Source organism: Helianthus annuus, chromosome 4 (assembly GCF_002127325.2).
Source record: "Helianthus annuus cultivar XRQ/B chromosome 4, HanXRQr2.0-SUNRISE, whole genome shotgun sequence".
In the NCBI taxonomy this organism is placed as follows: Eukaryota; Viridiplantae; Streptophyta; class Magnoliopsida; order Asterales; family Asteraceae; genus Helianthus; species Helianthus annuus.
This window is the reverse complement of record NC_035436.2, coordinates 8,865,889-8,876,717: the sequence shown is the minus strand read 5'-3', so window position 1 is coordinate 8,876,717 and position 10,829 is coordinate 8,865,889.

The window sequence follows — 10,829 nt, the reverse complement described above, 5'->3', positions numbered from 1 at the left end:
GAGTACTAACACCTATTAGGCCAAAGCACGTTTCCTTAATTCGAGAAAGTCTTCGATTCACTTTGGAAGTGTCATATGTTACGTTCCGTGACAATCCATGTTTTATGTTAAATCTGTTTTATGTTATCTCAATTTCTATGTGATTTTACATTGAACGTTATCTTCATTTCAAGCTAGGAAGTCACAATTTACACTATTGTCGCAATCTAAACTATTAATGATACTCTTTCGTGAACAAATTAAGTTTATTATGCTTTTATCATACATGTTACCCTATGTGAAAATTTTATGTCAGTTTATTCATGTTATACTATGTGAAATTCTATGTGAAAACAAGGTGCTATATGGTGCATTCATGAAAACAAGTTTTTCCTAAACAAACATTATGATCAAGGTCTTATCTATTCTCGTAAAAAGAAAAAAAAATTTCTAAAGTCTTTCCTCTAAGATTTCGAGGACGAAATCTCCTAAAGCAGGGGAGACTGTAACATCCGTCAAAATTGGGTTCCAAAATCCGACCTGTTTTGAAATTCGAATCCTAATATTGAACCAACGGAATTTTTTTCGCAAAATGAATAATCATTGAAAGTTTTTTTTATGCTAATTCAACTCGTTTATAAATGTGATTATTTATCTATTAGTTTAATTAATTAAATTCACTAAATTTACAATTAAAATTTTATTTGTTTTATAAAAATAACCTATAGTTAGTTTTGTTAGTTTTTCCAATTTGTTTAAGGTTAATCAAGTGAACACTATACGACCCTAGACTAAAATGACCATGAGAACGGCTAAAGTATAGCTAGTGTTTGTAAAATATCAATTCTAAATTTGCCAAGAAAACTTAAATAAATACTTAAAACTATAATATAGTAATGGTAGAATGTGATCTTTTGAGTATGTCAAAATTTCTATTTTATTTTACTTTATTTTATTCTATATCAATTTGCAAGTATCACTACCACACTAACATGGAGGTCATAATTTTTATTTTTTTAGTAATTCACATATTTGGTTCAAACCTTCTATCCAAGTAATACATATACGTAATACACAGTTAGGAATCTTTTGAAATCCTTTCTTTTTTTTAACCTTCCAGCCATTCACAGCAAACATCTTGCTGTCTTCTTTCCTTTTCTGATTTAACGCTGATTACCCGGGATTGACATCCCTTATTTCGCATTTCCATTTCTTTCGTGATGATGAAGCTAGACACAAATGCGACCAATCAACAACTTCCATACTTACGGCTATATAAACGACCATCTTGACACCCTCACAAACTCACATCTTTCTCTATTTCCCTCACTCCCTCTCGTATACCGGAACGCCACCGGAGTGACTTGCAAGCCGTCGGAGTTCATCGATTACGACGGGATACGGTTTTTCTTGTTTCGCAGCCTTGCCGGAGACCGGGAATGCACGTCGGCGAAACTCGACTCATCACCTCCTTCGGTACATTCTTTTACTCTAGCCGATCTGTTGTTCGTTTCTGGTTCTATACCATGATTTCATCATAATAACTAGCTTATAAACTTAAACAATGAGTTTTCGTTGGTGTATTAACGAGAAAGGTGATATAGCTTGATTTCGGCTCACGAATCCACATCATTTCGCAGCCGCATCATCGTTCTTATTCGGTTTTAAAAGAAGAACACACCGGAGCTTTCGACGGACTCGCATCGACGCCGGAGTTACGTCGAAACTCCACTCCGTCCTCGTCTCGGTATATAATTCTTTCTATCTTTGTTCCTCGTAACTTCATTTTTAAACTCTTATATTTTCATCAAAGTTAAGCTTCGTGTCAAACTAAGAATGTGCAAAGGATGTTAAACAATTCTGTGCGAGTTGTTTGTTTGTTTTTAATTGAAGGAGATGATAGTTATATAAAAGGTTTCTTTACAACCAAACTGTCTAAATTTTATTATCAAATATTAAAACAGTTTTTATTTTCTAAAATCATTAAACTTAATAATAATTTAAATAATAGTTAGCAATTTAGCATAATTCCTATACAATAATAACGAGTTCATTATGTGCTATTCTAATAATTAGGATAATCGCTTCGTTCGTTCTTTTGGATTTCTCCAATCCTTACTCGTGTGTTACTACAAGAAATCGCAACACAACCAATGTGAGTATACTCGATCCCATTTTCGTTTTAAACACTTTGGGTGCAACATGTATTCCATATTCAAATTACACAACACTTGAAACTTGTTATATTCACACTCTATCCACATTTAAACACGAAACATTTTGCTGCTTGTTAATCTCATATGCTATGCAAGTTGAACGTATTTGAACAAGTTGATCGTATAACACAAGTTGATCGTATAACACAAGTTGATCGTATAACACAAGTTGATCGTATAACACAAGTTGATCGTATAACACAAGTTGATCGTATAAAACAAGTTGATCGTATTGAACAAGTTGAACGTGTTAACCTCCCGCTAGTCTATTGGGAAAGGCAAAGTGGATCATGTTATTCGTGTTGGATATGAGTATTTAAACATTTTATTCTACTATGCTATGTATCAAACTTGTATACTCGCCAACATATTTTTGTTGATGTTATTTTAATACATGTTGCAAGTTGATAGATGAAGAATTCAAGAATCAAGTTAGGGTGGATTAGAAACACACCTAGAAATAAACTATGTTGGAATCTTGTATTGTTTATTTGAACAATGTATGACATCTTAGCATTTATGAAATGAAATTAATTCATATTGTCACAATAGTGTTATGTTGTTTTGAGCAATTTGTTCGTCTCATCCCGATGTTTCCGCCATCGGTTGGGGTGTGACAGATCATGACAAGTACTGCTGGGTTCACATCAGTGGAAGGATGCAGCAGTAGTTTAGTTTATATTACGAAATGTAATGTACAACAATAGTTAGCATCGTAGAGGTTGTATAGATCAGATGTTAGAGTTTGTTAGGAGGTTAGATGTCACTTTCATGGTGATGTCAGCTTAGATGCTTCAGTGGTTTGCTCGTGCCTATAAATAGAACAGTGCTATGTACTGCTCTATTAGCTCTTCACCATCTTCTTCCTGTACGAACAAATCACTGAGCTCAGGCTGAGGGGGAGTTTGTAGCATACATGCAATTGTAATCAGTGTTTGAAATAAATTTAAGCATTCGGTTCTTTGTTGAAAAAAGTATGTTGAAAGCAATTCACCTGTTTGATTGTGAAAAGTTTGTTTCCATCTAAATTCCGCTGCACTACTCTTTCATTGTTCATCTTAATTCAAACATAAATCACAATCAATTCAAACTCAGATCCTAACAATTGGTATCAGAGCTTGGACAGTCAAATTTGATTTAACAATCATCTTGACATAAATAGTTCAGCTCACAATCATTGATACAGATAGTTTGTTCGTTTTGTTGAAAAACAAAATAAGGTTTAATCACCATCAAAGTTGATTAATCAGTACTTGTAAAACAACCATGATTACGTCACAATCAGAAGATGATAAGAATAACATTGGCTCACTTTTTAAACCACCCATGCTTAAACGTAATGAATACAACATCTGGGAGAGAAGGATGAGTCACATCCTTGCTCAACAGAATATTGGATATTGGAGATCTGTTGTTTTTGGTCCACATGTTCCCATGGTGCCAAGTGCTGAGGATGCAAAGATGTTCGTACCTAAACCATCTGAAAATTATACTGAAACTGATTTTCAAAAGTTCGAACTCGATGCCAAAGTATTTAGCATTATTGCATCTGCATTACCCAATGAAATCTATGTTGGGCTGTTACATTGTAACAGTGCCAAAGAGCTATGGGATGCACTGAAGGAACATTTTGGGGGAACGGAAGAGGTTATCGAAAATAACAGGGAAATTATGAATCAGCAGTATGAAACCTTTTGTCACATCAAGGGTGAATCATTGACCCAACAGTTTGAACGATTTAGTTGTCTCATTAGTGAACTAAGGCTTGTTAAAGTTACATTTCCTAACTCAACACAAAATAGCAGGTTTCTTAGATCACAACCTGAAAAGTGGGACACGATTTCTTTTGTGACTAGAAATTCAGCTGAGTTCAAAGATCTGACCCTGACCCAACTTCATGGTAGACTCCTGACCTATGAAAGGGAGTTAAACCAGAAAAAGAAGTTGCAAGAGTCTGGCAAAGTTGCTGATGATTATTTATTTGGCAGCACAACTCTGTTTGGTCAGGAAGAATCTAGTAGCAGTAGTAAGGATCAGAGTTATGATCATTTTATTGACATAACTGCTGGTGGAAATTTTAACAACTCTGATTCTCACTCTGCAAATTATGCTTTCAATGCAAATTGTGAAAACCAGATGTCAGATAACTTGTGTTTTGAACTCAATGATTTGCAACACTTTGATCCCACTGATTTAGAAGAGATCGACATTTTGCATCAATTGACTCTGCTTAGTGTTAGAACAACCAAATTCTACAAAAGAACAGGGAGAAAATTCCCAAGGCTACATGGGAATTTAATGGTGGGGTTGGATAAGTCAAAAATTAAGTGCTACAAGTGCAATAGGCTAGGTTATTTTGCTAGGGAATGCAAGAGTCAAACCACTGGTCCAACAATTACTCATCCTAGCTCAAACCCTAGACCACAACAACAAAGCACTATGCACTATACCCAATATACCCCTGCAACACACGTTAACACTGCTCACTATGCTGCAACCCATGTGCCTGTGCATTATGTTCAAACCACTGTTCCACAAATTCAGTATGTTCAAGCCCCTGCCCCTCAGGCACAAGTGCAACCTGTTGCACCTCAACAAGCTGCTCCAAAAGTGGTACAACCAGATCAGCAAAGCTTTTTCACCCAAGGCTTTGTTGACTGGAGCAGCATGCCTGATGAGATTGGTGATGAAAATTTTGCCCTCTATGCTACTAATGAGACTTTTAATGATGAATTTTGTTTGATGGCATTAGAGTCAATACTAGAAGGGGTAAAAACTGAAGGTGAACAGCTAAGTGCTGAAACAGTGGATGAATTTGCTGAAGCAGTGGTTACTGCAGTTGCTGGTGAACTACTGCTGGGAGAAAATTCAGAAAGCTTGATTGAACCACTGTCTGACCCCTGGTCCAAAGAAGACAAAGAGAAAGAGGAAGAGAAGAAAGCAGGTGAGAAAGAAGTTAGAGCTGATGAAGAAGGTGATCACCAATGTGATTGTGCCATGATAGCTGCTGCTAAGGTATCACCTCAAGTTCTTGAAAAACTGTGTTCAGACAAATGTATTATTGCATTTGCTAATATTAAAGAGGTAAATGAAAACCTTAGGGATAAAAATCTGATGCAATCAAATTTGAAAAGTCATTGAAAGAACGTAAAAACAATTTGGCTGAAAAAGACAAAGAAATCAGCAGTCTCAAAGAATAGCAAAGCATAACCAAGACTCAACTCCAAACTATGGTAGAAAAATACCAAGTTTGTAAAAAGGAATTGGAATCCACCCAAATCACTTATGAAAAATGGGTGGAGTCTTGCAAAGGTTATGAGGTCATGCTTGAAAAACATATTAAGAGCAATGTAAAATTTGGTGTTGGCTTTAGAAAACATGATGAAATTGAAAACAAGGCTTCTAAAGAATCTGTTCAAACCATCGTTGAAGTTATTCCCACAAACAAGGATAGCCAAGAGGTTAAAATAACTGACAAACTTGGTAACAAAATTACGCTGGAAAGATCTGTGGGATCCTCAATCTTTGAGGAGATTGAGAAATATCAATTCAAACCCACATGGTCTGATGAGTGTGACATCCTTGAAAACTTCAAACCAATGGATTTCACAACCATTGAAGGTGTAAAAGCTCCAAAAGCAAAGGTCATTCCTATAAAAGATATCCCAACAGTGGTTCAAAACTCTGTTGCTAAGGAGTCTGCGAAGAGGAAGAAAAGAGAAAAGATCAAAAACCTGTTTTGTGATTTTTGTGAAAAAAAGGAATCATCTATCAAAAGACTGTTTTCATCTAAAAGCATATGATCTAAACAAAACAAGTGTCATTGTACCTGCTGAAAGCTGCACCATCTGTGGTAAGAATAACCACAAAACTAAAGAATGTGTGTATCTCAAAAACTTTGATGAAAAAAAGAATGAGTATACTGCAAAAACATCCTTAAGTTCATCAGCATCATCTGTCAAGTTCACAAAGAATCAACCACTGTTTGTGCCAGCCCAAACAACTATCACAAAACAGCTAAACCAAACATCTGTCCAAAGAGATCTTCAAGTGAGTGATGCACCCCCTGCCAATCAATTCAGTAGAGGTAAGGGACAACCATCATACCAAAGGATCCCACATGTTTATGAGGCTTACAAAAATCCCTCTAAACCAAGAGTGAACATGCATCCTTTTGGTTACCAACAGGTGATTGGTTAAAACCCCCAACAGTGGTTAGAGAAAAACATTCCCAAAAATGTTCAAACCCCTGAGCTAACCACTGTCCACGCATCTGCAACCATCCCAGACACTGTTGAGACCCCATCCAAAGCCTTATTGGCTTTGGAGACCTTAATGAACTAATCCTTTTACTTCATGTGCAGGGAGCTTCTAAATGCTTAGATAGTCTTTGGTATGTAGATAGTGGAGGCCCTAGGCACATGACAGGATGTAAAGCCCTTCTTCAAGATTTCAAAATTCATGGAGGGGGTGATATTTCCTTTGGCAATAATAGTAAAGGGAAAGTTCTGGGATCTGGTACAGTAAAATCTGGTAATGTAAAATTTGAAAATGTCAATCTTATAGACAATCTAAAATTCAACCTCCTGAGTGTGTCACAAATGAGTGATAAGGGATATGGCTCATTCTTCACAAAGGATTGTTGTAGGATTGTTGGACCAGAAACGGTTGATACGATTGAAGCAATAATCAAAAATGGTAAAACTAAACTTGTTGCTCAAAGAAGTGGCAATGTTTATGTTGTTGATATGTCAAAAGAGTTCCCCAGAACTGATGCCTGTCTGTTCTCAACTGCATCAAACAAAGAGACAGAATTATGGCACAGAAGATTGGGGCACACAAATCTTAAGACAATCACTGCCATTTCAAAACAGGGGTTAGTAAGAGGCTTACCTAAAAAACTGTTCACCTGTCCTGAGCATTGTGTTTCCTGCCTAAAAGGAAAACAACATAAAAGCTCCTACAAATCCATTAATGTGTCCAAAACAACCAAATGTTTGCAAATGCTTCATATGGATCTGTTTGGCCCAATTAAAGTCATGAGTCTTAAGAAAAAGAGATATTGTTTGGTTATTGTTGATGACTTTTCTAGGTTTACATGGACTTACTTTTTACACTCAAAAGATGAGACTGCAGGCATTCTGCAAGACTTTGTGAAACAGGTTGAAAAGCAGTTTGACCTTCCAGTAAAAATCTTCAGAAGTGACAATGGCACAGAGTTCAGGAACAAGGAGTTGGGTGATTTCTGTGTGTCAAAAGGAATTGTGAGGCAATACAGCATTCCAAGAACACCATAACAAAATGGGGTTGTTGAAAGAAAGAACAGAACCTTGATTGAGGCTGCCAGAACCATGCTTGCTGATTCAGGTTTGCCATTAACTTTTTGGGCAGAGGCAGTAAACACTTCTTGCTATGTCCAAAACAGAGTTTTAATCAACCCCAGGCATCAAAAGACTGCCTGTGAACTGCTGTATAAAATAAAGCCATTAATCTCATATTTCAAAGTTTTTGGTTGCCCATGCTTCATTTTAAACTTAAAAGATTCTATCTCAAAGTTTGCAGCCAAAATTGATTGTGGTTATCATCTGGGATACTCAAACATTGCTAAAGCCTACAAAGTGTTTACACAAGGACCAAAACAGTGGAAGAGACTTTCAATGTAAAGTTCAATGAACTTTCATCACTGAAAATCCCAACAAATCCTGCGGATTTGTTTGATCTTGATAAATTCACTTTTGAAAATACTGCTGTCAAGACTAACAGTGCATGTCCATCAGAGAATTCATCACCAGACTATGGGTATGAGATCATCATTCCTCAACAAAAGTCTGCCACCATGGGAAGAGCAGCAGGTGTTCAAAACAGCTGTCAAAGCTCAACCATTGCTACCTCAACAGTTGTTGACCAAAGTAGCCCTTTAACCCCTGCTTCTACATCATCAAACACCGCTGACAAAAGTCCTCAAACAGTGGATCAAAGTCAGCATGTGTCCACACCATTACCTTCTATTCCACCACCTTTTGAAGCCACTGCTGGATCATCAAAGTCACCAGCAGTGGCTAGCTTAGAGGATTCACATCTGCAGCCCTCACCACTTAATGCCATTGTTCCATACCAAGGAGAGTTAATCTTCTTGAAATCTCATCCACCAGACCAAATCATTGGCAACATCAATGAAGGGGTGCTCACAAGAAGTCAATCCCAAAACATTTGTCTTTTTGCTGGTTTTCTATCTCTCCATCAGCAAGTCAAGTACCAAGAGGCACTGAAAGACAATAGCTGGGTAGAAGCCATGCAAGAGGAGCTCCAGCAGTTTAGAAGACAACAAGTTTGGAAGCTTGTACCATTACCAGAGGATGTAAGTCCTATTGGCACAAAATGGGTCTTCAAAAATAAAACTGATGAAAGGTGTATTGTTGTAAAAAATAAAGCCAGGCTTGTGGTTCAAGGGTACAGACAGGAAGAGGGCATTGACTATGACGAAACATTTGCCCCTGTAGCAAGACTTGAACTATCGGATTATTTCTGGCCTTTGCTGTCAACCACAACATCAAGGTGCATCAAATGGATATTAAATGTGCATTCCTCTATGGTAAGATTCAAGAGGAGGTTTATGTTTGTCAACCTCCAGGTTTTGAGGATCCATATTATCTAAATCATGTCTACAAGCTAAATAAAGCTTTGTATGGCTTGAAACAAGCACTAAAAGCCTGGTATGAAACTCTTTCCACCTTTATATTCTCCATTGGGTTTGTACGTTTTGTGTTAATATTAATAGTCCACAATAATCAGAGAGTTCATAGAAGTCATGCATGGAGGTTTTAAACCTCGTTATAGTTCACCAAAGCACAAATCAGTTAACTTAGTTAACTGATCGGTTGGTCATGAATACGGAATGTAAAGACAGAATGTAAAAAAAAATCCAAACAACCGAACAATGTACAACCCAGGTGTGCCAACACGAAATAAAAATAATTAACTAGTGTCAGAGGCTGGACGGGGTTCACTTGTTCTAGGCCTAGAAGATTGTTTAGGTGTTCGTTTCACGAGGTAAGTGTGGCGGTGGATCTAGAGTGGAAACCAAAGTTCCCACAGAACACACACTGATGTTCCAGATTCAACTATATTGAAGATAATGATCTGGACAGTCATTCAACACTTGAATATCGTCGGATCTTAGCGAACAGTTGCATTCGGATGAACTGGGGTTCCCTTTCGTACGAGAGGGATGTCCTTCTCGGACGAGTGGGCCTACCATTCGAACGACTTTGACTGTTTCTTAGGTAAAATCAGTTCATTTTTGTTTGAATTGATCCCCTACTCAACTGGAATTGCCTCAAACTTGAATCCACAACTATCGACTTAGCTTGTGAGCTCGTAAAACCTCAGATCCAGCCGAGTTTGAAGTCACAAAGTTTGTAAAAAGGTTTTGAAAGATTAACTTCACTTCCATCATGGTCCTCAACTGAGTTGAGTGTTTACATCAGCTACCATGACAGATCTGATTAACCAAGAGGATATTTATGAAGAATCATTGTAAAAGTTTGATGAAAACAAAGAAAAGGAGAAGAAATAACATGAAATCAGTTGTTTTCGAGCTAGATACTCACTTAGGAGTGACTGAGGTATGATCCAAGTGGTCTGCTCAATATTTGCTCGAGAGAGAATTTCGGCTGTTGAAGATTTGGAAGTGAAGGAATGAGCTTGTATTTATAGATTGGGATGGTAGTTTAGGACGGATGCGCCTCGTACGAATGGGCCAGGCCCATTCGCACAAAAGTGCTAGGCCCAAAAGCCCAATGTCTAATTTTGGTTTATTTTGACGGTTTCTAGCATTTTAAGCGAATTAGTGGAATGTATAAGTGTTGTGCATAAATAAAGGAATGTATAAATGTATTTTTCATGTATGATATGTATGAATACGCATGAATTTGTATGTAAATGGTATCAAGTATGTATGTGATACGAATATTCGACAAGTATTTATGAATAATGAATAGCACAAGTATATAAAAGATGATTTTTTTTATTATGATTCAAGTCTTGGATTACAACGTTTGAGATGAAGTACGAATACAAAGGAATACAAGTTTCTATAAATGTGAAGTACAATAAACTTGCTAAATAAGGAAAGTTACAAAAACGAGGAGTTACACTACCGGAGGACGTGACGGGGAAAGAGGTGTCAGGGACATAATTAGTGATCAAGTGCGATCAAAGGAGAAATTAAAAAGCAGTTTCAGGACCGATTCCTAGAACCGCTAGCAAGTAGGCCGAGCATCGACAGCAGAGGCTTTAGGAGGTTAACTGAACACCATGCAAAGATCTTAATTGGAGGGTTCACAAGGGAGGAGATAAAGGGCGTAGTATGGGCATGTGGGAGTGATAGAGCACCGGGTCCAGATGGGTTCACTTTCAAGTTTTTAAAAAATTTTGGAGAGTTTTTGAGCAATTTTTCTTGGACCTTCTAAATGAGTTGCATGGAAGGTCCTACATCGACAGGGGGTGCAACACGTCTTTTATATCCTTGATTCCAAAGATTCAAGATCCTAAATCGGTGAATGGATCTCATCCAATCTCACACATTGGGGATCTTTATAAAGTAATAGTGAAGATTCTGGCTTTGGGAATTAA